Genomic DNA, 8,242 nt, shown 5'->3' on the forward strand with positions numbered 1-8,242 from the left:
AAAAAAAAAAAAAAAAAAAAAAAAAATACCCTTGGTTTGTTGGGCCTGAAACAGCAGTATTTTTAAAAATCCACTCTGCTGCTCAACTAAGTTTTAAAGCACCTCTTTACGTTTTAGATAATAAAGCTTAAAATTATTCAGTATATCAAACACTGCTCAATACAATTATGGCCTGATGAGCTGCCAGATTCCAGCAGGGTCGGCTCTGGTGCCCTGGATTCCACTGCAGGTAGAGTGGACCCGCTTCCGGTGCCAGCAGGGAGAAGGAAGGCAAGTGTGTGTCATTCCCCACACTGCGCCTTTTCCCGAGTGTGTGTTGCTTGCCCAGGAGACCAGAGCCGCCTGTGAGGCCAGGGATGCTCAGCCCCCGACGGGAGCGATCTCCAGGAGACAGCACCCAGAGGTTTGCTGTGCTTGGATTCATCTGGGTCCTCGGGGCCACCTCTGTGAGTGACTGGTGACTTCTTGTCTTCATCCTCTGCAGAAGAGGCTGTCCAGAGTCTTGCAGATTCCTTAGCCAGAGCCTGGAGAGTGTGGGAGGGATCGGCCCTTTCCTCGCCGAGCACAGCCCAGATGGAAAGTGTGCAGCTTGTGCTCTGCCTGCTCCCACTGGGCCCTGGCCTGCCCTGGCCCTTGCTTGCACTTGACACCCACGGCCCATCTTTTCTCCTCCCTCCCTTTATCATGCTCACGCCTGCTTTTGCCTTGGGCCTCAGATTAAATGTTTCTCAGTCTGGAAAGGCTTCCTAGACTCCCAGGTCCTGCAGCACATTTCTACCCCTCTTTGCTCTGCTCTCTTCTGGCTGTGTCCTGCAGTCAGGCTCTCTCACGAGTGGCAAACTGGCCACAGGTGACTGTGAGATCATATTCCTCAGATGGACCCCAGGAAGTCATTCCACATGGCTCCAGCAGAAGTCCTGAATCGCAGCAATTTCACTGGGAATCTGATGGGTCAGGAGGGGCCATGGAGCTAAGAAATAGAGCTGACCCCCACAAACCACGTGACCCAGTGGTATACCAGCGTGGTAACTCTAGAATCAGAAAGAGTCCTTAAATTGTTCATTTCAAAGTTAAGAGCTACAGTGGGCAGGCAGTACTCGGATGACCAACGTAGCTGTCGGTGGTCCCATAATACCCGTGAGTTTTCATGGGAAATCCCTGCATCAGGTTGGTCTAGATTTAGCAAGGGATGACAGGAAATAAAAAGTTAAAGCATCTGAATAAAACGGATTTTTATTATTCTTCCTACAAGAGCCAGTTGTAGACAATCCGGGACTGGCTGGCAAAAAGTTCTTCCTTGGCAGAGTTTTCAATGCACTGTCTTCTGGTTTCCACCTTACCACACCCACGATATGGCCTGCAGCTGTGTACAAGATGGTGCCCCCAGCTGTCACACGTGAACTCTAAATAGTAAGATGAGAGGACTGGGCATGTGGCTCATGAGTGTCCTGCATGTGCAAGGCCCTGGAGTCTGTTCCCTGCACCACACACACACACACACACACACACACGCACATGCACACGCACACGCAAATGTGTCAGGTGGAAGACAGTACAAAGGAGACATAGCAGCCAACATGTAAGAAGGGTTTCTGGAACACAGCATCCTCCTCATATCCTGTTGCCACAAACTTGGTCACACACCACCTTCAGCTACAACACAGGCTGAATATGGCCATCGGCCACATGTAGATTTAGTGTTGCTGTTGGACATGACACCAAAAGGACCACCCTTGAACGATAAAATTAGTCAGCTGGACTTTATCTCTTCTCTGAGAGACACTGGTGAGTTGATGAAACACTAGGTTACAAACTGCGGGGGAAGTATTGGCAAGTCGTCTGTCTGAGGCAGGACTTAAATCCAGAGTGTTTATAGAATTCTCCAACTCAAAGAGTAAGACAAACACCCTATTTCAAAAATTGGCCAAAGGCTTAAGTAGATACTGTACTAAAGAGGATATCCAGCTGGTAAACATAGGCACATGAAAAAGTATCCAATTTCATTGGCTGTGAAAGAGATTAATACCACAGTGAGATGCAGGGAGACACCCATCAGAATGGCTAAAGCTTGGACAATCCCAAGTGCAGACAAGAAAACAGAACAAAGACATCTTATAGGGATGTGATATGATGCAGCCTTCTGGGAAATTGCATCGGCACCTCCCCATGATGTGAAACATCTCCCTGTCACATGACCCAGCTGTCACATTCTTGGATGTTTCTCCTAGAAAAGTAAAGGCTCTGTTCAAACAAAAACATGTACTTGAAGGTTTATAGCAGCTGCAGCCATGCTAGCCCCAAATGGGAATCACCCAGATGTCCATGAGCAGACGAGTGGATAAACTGGTATGTCCATACAGTGAGTTGTTACCCGGCAGTAACAAGGAATGGATTGCTGATACGTGAAACATGTAGGTGAATCTCTATGAGAACGAAACAGTCCTGAAAGATTACATACCCTGAGATTGCATTATAAGACAGCCTCAAGAAGATAATGCTCTAGTTGATGACAACAGCTTGGTGGTTGCCAGAGGGTAGTGGCAGGTGACTTCAAAGGGACAGCACTGTGCTGTGTTTTGGATGATAGACTTGCTCAGTGGCACACATCGCAGGAATCACTACTGGTATTAAAATCTATGGATTTAACCTGAAAAAGTCAACAGGACTGTAGAAATGTCACTGTGGCAGAAAGTGTTACGGATGTGGCGGGGATGGAGGGTTACTGAGCTGACTGTGGGTGCACCGTTTTCCAACACCGCCGTCCCCATGCTGAGCCAGGGCAGGTCTCACACGGTGGCACCAGTGACCCTGGGGCCAGATGAGTCTGTGCTGGGAAGGGGCTGCCCATCCTGTGCACTGTAGGGCATTCACGGTGCCCCTGACCTCCACCCCTGAGATGCCAGTAGTGCCCCCCACGCCGGCTGTGACAACCAAAAGTGTCTCCAGATGTTGCCATCTGGCCACAGGAGACAAGACATCACTGGGTGAGAGCCACAGCTACTCCAGTATGGTTCGGTTGCAGCTAAATAACCACGAGTTGGCCGTTTCCTCTCTCATAAACCCCGGCACGCCCCTTCTGTTCCCTTCTGTCACGGTACCACTGGGACATCTGCCCCAGAGCTTGCAAGGTGTGAGCAGGAGGCATCCGAACGCAGGGTGCCTGGGGTGCATAAGGCTGCTCACTGAGCCTCCACTCCTCAGTGCCCCCGTCTCCTTAGCGCCCCTCTCCGCACCCACACCAGCCCCTCCTGTTCCTGTGTCCCTAACTTGGCAGAGAACACTGAGTCCTGGGCTGTTGCTGGGTCCGAGGGATAGGATGTGAAGTCTCCACTTGTCTTAGCATTGTAAGCCATAGGTGTTTCCTTTGGCTTGTTTTAAAGCTCAGGAAAGCCTTTCCACTATTTAAATGTGGAAGAGTAACATTTTAATAATCACGCCCTGGGGCATAGTTTTTCCTGTTGCATGAAAAAATAATGGTCAAAACAGTCTGCAGCCAATTGCAAAATTATGTAAAGGTAATGCAAAGAAATTCAAACCCTCTCTCCTTCCATCACGTGAGACCACCTTTGCCGGAGTGCTAAACTGCCTCTTGACACACTCTCAGCCCTCATGAAGATCAGAGTCCACAAGATCTTGGAGTTATTCAAGTCTTCGTTTCAGAAGGGCTTGACCTGTTGCGACAGTGGCACGAGGGGCTGAGTTAGAGAATGAGCATCGGGCCTCTGTCTTTAGCCCAGACAGTCAGTGGGGTTTATAGAATCCTCTTAAAATCAGGGCACTGTAGGGCACAGGGCCTCTCTCTCCGTCTAGTGCTTGCAGACCCAGGGCTGCTGAATAAGTGATCCAGTGGGCCAGGGGAAGCTGCAGGCAGCCAGGCCGGAGTCTGAACCCAGCCAACACACCGCACTGCCTTCCCATCCATGTAACTGTTCCCGTGTGGGAATCAGGGCCCAGCGTCATCACCAAACCGCAGAAGCTGTGAGCCTGATCCTGTTCTACCGGTTCTGATTTGTAAATGCTGCAGCACATTCAGACTGAGAAAAACCAATGTGCAGTCGCCAGGCTGTGACTTCTCTCCCCGCTGTCCCGTGAGGGTCAGCCCTGCAAGACTTGAAGGTTGGACCCAGAAGAACCTTGGCAGGAAGTGGTCACTGTCCACCTCCTGGCTCTTCCAACCTCATCCTCCCCTGCCGCCCACCCGCAGTTCCCTGATGCCCTGTCCCACCCCGGGTGGGGCATCACTACCCCCTCTCCGTCGTCGTCAGTCAGATGATGGTGGCACCTCTCTATGGGGACTTCGGCGTGTTTCTCACCTCAGCAGCACAGAAAACTCACCTGGAGAACGCAGGGAGTGAAGTGGGCACGGGATGATTGTATTTATGCAAAAATCACAACCAAGAAATCACACCCAGAAAGGAGACTAGATAAAGACATGGACTATAGCTGCCTCGTGCATGGGAGCAGAGGCCCTGGGCTCGGGGAGGGAGGGCATTTTTCCCTACCAACTTTCTTATATTTTTCAAGTTTTTCATGTGGGAATGTGCTACTATTAATTCACAGTGGAAAACCTTTTTTAAGGAAATCTTACTTGGAAACATAGAACTATAAAACTGAAAAATATAAATGAGTGTCCGTGGTGATACTCAGTAAGTGTAGATTATTTGGTCAATCCGTACAGGTTCGTTTATTTTGTCCAATGGGAGGGCAGCCGATCTTAGCTGATCAGAAGAAACCGACCCCTGGGGGCCCTTGAGCGTCGTGGGGCAGGAGACTGGGTGCCTGATGCTTCCCTGAGGAGCTCTGAGGAGGGCTTGGAGGTGGGGCTCTTTGTTCCTCTTGATTAGCAAGTTCCAAGGTGGCTGAAATACCAGAATGGGCCGTCCTCCTTTCGAGGGGATCAGAGGGCCCCGACAGTGGGGGGCACCATAGTGAAGGTGGGAAGGTGGACCTGGCCCACTGGGAGCCAGCCGCCTATCCCTGGGTGGATGGGACTGGGGCCTTTGGGTGCGAGGCCCCCGCAGCCTGGAGAGACGCGCTATCCTCATCTCGCGTGAAAAGTACGCAGCTCGCACACCTTGTTCTAGATGCTTGGGACAGCAAGGTGGGCCCTCCTGGACCCCAGCACGGAAAGACAGCTTGGTCGCTGGGTGCAGACCCCACGTCATTGCTGAGATGGTGACCAGACTCTGATTCCTTCAGCCGGGTGGAGGTTTGTCCTCTCCCTCCTCCCAAGGGCAGAAGGAATCACCACGGCTCCTCCAGGAAGCCTCACCTTCCAGAAGGGAGGCCCAGTCGTCACGGCATGGACGGGCACGGCACTTGCTGCATTTCAGGCTGTCGTGTTCACGCCCTTAAGGGTTGGGGCAGGTGTTACCGTTGTTTGAGTCACGAAGATGGGGAACAGAAGCCCAGAGAGCCCAGATCACTGGCCCAGGGTCACAGCAGGTAACCGGAAGAGCTGCGATTCGACTCTAGATCCTGGTTTACATCGTACCCCACGGCCTAACTGATCCAGCGCCGTTAGGCCAAGTTCACATGTTACTAGTTACACTGACCAAAGATGCTTACAAACCCAGGCAGCCCAAGGAAAGGCTTAGGATCTTCCTCCTGGTGCACAACAGAGACTGCTTCCCTGGATGTTTGCTTCAAAACACACCAAACCCAGACATTGGGTGCTCTGTACATCCGGGTGGAGAATAAGTAAGGGCAGAGCAAACCTGGCCGTAAGTGCTGGCCACACCCAGGGGGCCTCTTAAAATGCAGACTTCACCTACAGTAGCTTCTCAGCACAGGCCGCTGGCCTCTGGGGCTGCCGCTCCTGTGTGGCGGAGTGTCTGTCTCTTGCACCATAGGGCCCTGACCAGAGTCCCTGGCCTCCGTCCACAAATGCCCGTAGCTCCCTGCTCACCCGTCATAGAAGCTTCCAGACCCGGCCAGCGCACTAATGCAGGGTGAGTCCCGTGTAACTCAGTGCCGGGGACACCACCGTGTCTGTCGGTGGACAGGAGCCCAGGAGAGAACGCAGCCACGGAGAGAACCCAGCCAGAGCCGGGGAGGGGTCCCTGCACCCTTCCAGGCCTCCCAGGTCTGCTATCTGCCTTGGGTGGAGCCAGCTGGCGGACGGGCGTGGTGGGCAGCGTCTCCCCAGTGGAAAATCACTCACCTCAAGTCACCCGTGTACCCCGCTCCTCACGCCCCGCTCTTGCAGCTGTTTCACTGGTGGTTTCTAAGAGACCCCGCTCGGTCAGGCTCAGTGATCCCCAGAACAGGCCGGGAGGCGGCTTCCCTTGGCAGAGGTCACTGCGTGGCCCCTCCTCCTTCCTTCAGAGGCACCTGGAGCTTAGCTTTTCTGGCACCACGGGACACTTGTTTAATGTTTACGCAGCACCGCTCACGCGTTCTGCAGGACCCGACCCCCGCCCGCCTGCCTGCTCCCCAAGATGGCTCAGGGCCGGAGGAAGACTGTCCTTCTCCACAGAGCCAGCTCTGCCCAGGCTGCACGGCTCCAGGAGGACACTGTCTCACCCTGAGCCTGGCTGAAATCCATCATGAAAGCTGCCGGGGCATCTGGCTTTGGAGAATAAAGCCAGGGTGGGCGGTTATCCAGTTTGAGCCAGTAAGAGCCTCCTGGTGGAGCCCGCCTGCCCAGAGTTTCCTTCTCGAGGCCTTGGGAGGGTCTGGAATTTCCTCTGTGTTCTCAGAGTGGAGAGGCTGCTACCCCAGGTCGCACACTCTGCGAGTACCCCCTGGGACTCGGAGGCTGGGAGGGAGGGGACTTTGGGGCCCTGCTGGATTCTCTCCCTGGGGCTGACCGACTGTCTACACCACAGGCTAGTCCTTGAGGCCTTGAGTTAAATCACAACTTGGTAGGTAGTGTACTTTGCTAGTTCAATAAAATGAGTGTATATGTCTACCAGTGCCTTCATTTTTTGATTATTTTTCTCATCCCGTTGATAATGCAGCGAGTTCGGACGGGCTGCCCAGTCATTAGAATGAATTAGCGAAATCCCTCTTTATAGGTTTTTGTTTGTTTGAGCTTAAGAGAGGTGGTTTAAATCACCGGACGTCAAAAATGCCTTCTGTGGCGAGGGCTGGGATAATGCTTCATTATAAGCGGGCTTAGCTGCAGCGACAGACACAGATTAGAACAATTTACTTCTCTCCTGATGGCGAAGCGGTGACATTTGGGTGGCTGTGGCGGAGAGCCGTTTTCCAGAGAGGGAAAGCCTTTTGCCCTGATGCATTTACAGAAGAATTTAGCTGTGTTGTTGCCTGCAGCCAGGGGCCTGGGGGCGGGAAGAGCAATCCTCTGCACCCAGAGTACTGTGACCAACTCCTCCCAGCTTGCGTGGGACCCTCTGGTTCCAGAAGAAAGTCACCTAGCTGGGCCCTGGGTCCCTGGGATTTGGGCAGCTTGGCCCAGAAAAAGACAGTGGCTGGAAACTGCCAGCAGCGGAGCTCGCACATCTCACCCACGACACCAACAACTGGCACTCGGTATCGAGGACTTGGGTGCCAGGTTGCTGCTCTGCGTGTCTCAATTCATCCTCCAAACAGCGCAAAATGGTGCCATTGTTTTGTTTGTTTGGTTTCAGGCTTTCTGAGACAAAGCCTCACTATGTAGTTCGGGCTGAACTTGAATTCACTGTGTAGCCCAGGATGGCCTCAAATTCATGGTGATCCTCCTGCCTCAGCCTCCCAAGTGCCGGGATTAAAGGTGTGCACCACCATGCCCGGCTGGTGCCTAATTGTATTTTGCAGATGAGGAAACTGAGACCGGGAGAGATTCCTTTAGTGAGCAGAATGATCTGGTGGTAAAACCAGAATGAAGTCACAGACTCGTTCTGCTTCAGAACCCAGAGTCCCAGCAGCTCTGCTGTTCAAAGGCAGATTGCCGGACCCCAGCCCAGAGCGTGGAGCTCAGTGATCTGGGGCAGGGCGGAGAATTTGCATTTCTCCTGTGTTCCCAGCTAGGGGCCGCCCTTTGGGAACACCACTGTCTCACTCTGCCCCTCTGAGAGAGATGTGAATTGTCACCTTTGCTGCTAGGAAGACCTACAGTTTCCGTGTCTCCCCATGGACTCCCGAAGACAGGGTCTGTCGGGTCCTCACGTGAAGACTGGAGGCTTTAGGCCATGTCGTGGGCTCAGGACTGGACCTGAACGGAGCCTCTGGTGGCAGGGTCTGGGTCTCTCTCGTCCCCAGGCAGACCTCAGCCCATCCAGATCACAGACTGGTGCCT

This window comes from Fukomys damarensis, unplaced genomic scaffold (genome assembly GCF_012274545.1).
Source record: "Fukomys damarensis isolate Sample0158 unplaced genomic scaffold, DMR_v1.0_HiC HiC_scaffold_23, whole genome shotgun sequence".
Lineage (NCBI taxonomy): Eukaryota > Metazoa > Chordata > Mammalia > Rodentia > Bathyergidae > Fukomys > Fukomys damarensis.